The sequence below is a fragment of the Elephantulus edwardii genome, unplaced genomic scaffold, assembly GCF_000299155.1.
Source record: "Elephantulus edwardii isolate Elephantulus edwardi_28Jun2011 unplaced genomic scaffold, EleEdw1.0 scaffold00266, whole genome shotgun sequence".
Lineage (NCBI taxonomy): Eukaryota > Metazoa > Chordata > Mammalia > Macroscelidea > Macroscelididae > Elephantulus > Elephantulus edwardii.
In genome coordinates, this window is record NW_006400016.1 from 558,906 (window position 1) to 560,408 (window position 1,503).

General features: G+C 37.5%; 1 pseudogene; it reads left to right on the forward strand.

Moving 5' to 3' along the window:
- The first annotated feature begins 287 nt into the window (after positions 1–287).
- Positions 288–1,270, forward strand: LOC102851376 (annotated as a pseudogene).
- The last annotated feature ends 233 nt before the right edge of the window (positions 1,271–1,503 follow it).

Sequence of the window (1,503 nt, forward strand, 5' to 3'; positions counted from 1 at the left end):
GGACCTTCCAGACTAAGACAGACTATAAATCAGGAGTGGTCATCTACTTCTGAAATAGCAGGCCATTGAAAGTGCTCAGATTGGAAGGCACTCAAAATATGACTGGAAAAGAGTTGCCTCCTCAAAGTAGAGTCTATCTTAATGATGTGAATGGAATGGAGCTGTCAGCCAATGGAAAAAAAACCCTTTGTTTGCTGATGAGACACAACTCAAAATGAGAACAAACTGCAGACATCCATTAATATTTAGAATGCATGAAGTATAAATCAAGAAAAATTGGAAATTGTGGAGGTCTTGGACTCGGAACTTTTGATGCTTGTTTAATTACTGAAGAGTTAGCCTATGGATGTACAGGGGTCCAGACTGCTATTGAAACAAATTCTTTGGGGCAAATGCCTGTTATTATTGCTGGAAATGATGAACAAAAAAAGAAGTATTTGGGGAGAATGAGGAACCACTAATGTGTGCTTACTGTGTAATAGAACCTGGAGCTGGCTCTGATGTAGCTGGTATAAAGACCAAAGGAGAAAAGAAAGGAAATGAATATATTATTAATGGTCAGAAGATGTGGATAACTAATGGAGGAAAAGCTAATTGGTTTTTTTTTTTTTTGTTGGCTCGTACAAATCCGGATCCTAAGGCTCCTGCTAGTAAAGCCTTTACTGGATTTATTATAGAAGCTGATACTCCTGGAATCCACATTGGAAGAAAGGAATTAAATATGGGCCAGAGATGTTCAGATACAAGAGGAATTGTATTTGAAGATGTGAAAGTGCCTAAGGAAAATGTTTTGATTGGTGAGGGAGCTGGCTTCAAAATTGCAATGGGAGCTTTTGATAAAACTAGGCCTCCAGTAGCAGCTGGTGCTGTTGGGCTAGCACAAAGAGCTTTGGATGAAGCTACGAAGTATGCCCTGGAGAGGAAAACTTTTGGAAAACAGCTTGTTGAGCACCAAGCAGTATCGTTTCTGCTGGCAGAAATGGCAATGAAAGTTGAGCTGGCCCGATTGAGTTACCAGAGAGCAGCATGGGAAGTTGATTGTGGCCGTTGAAATACCTATTATGCCTCTATTGCAAAGGCATTTGCTGTAGATATTGCAAATCAGTTGGCTACTGATGCTGTACAGATTTTTTGAGGCAATGGATTTAATACTGAGTATCCTGTGGAAAAACTAATGAGGGATGCCAAGATCTATCAGATTTATGAAGGTACTGCACAAATTCAAAGGCTTATTATAGCCCATGAACACATTGGCAAATACAGCAAATAAGGAAATATCTACAGAAAAATATATATATTGTTGAACATTGACTACTTAAGCTCCAGAAAAGAAAGGCTGTTAAGCTAATATAAGTATTCTTATGACAAACTTATGCAACTAATTGTAATATTGATTTTATACTTTATCAGATTGATTTGTTTTTATTAAAATGATCCTTTCTCTTCAGTACCACACTTCAGTAATCTTGAATTACTTTAACCTACAAAAGTACATTAGCTTGT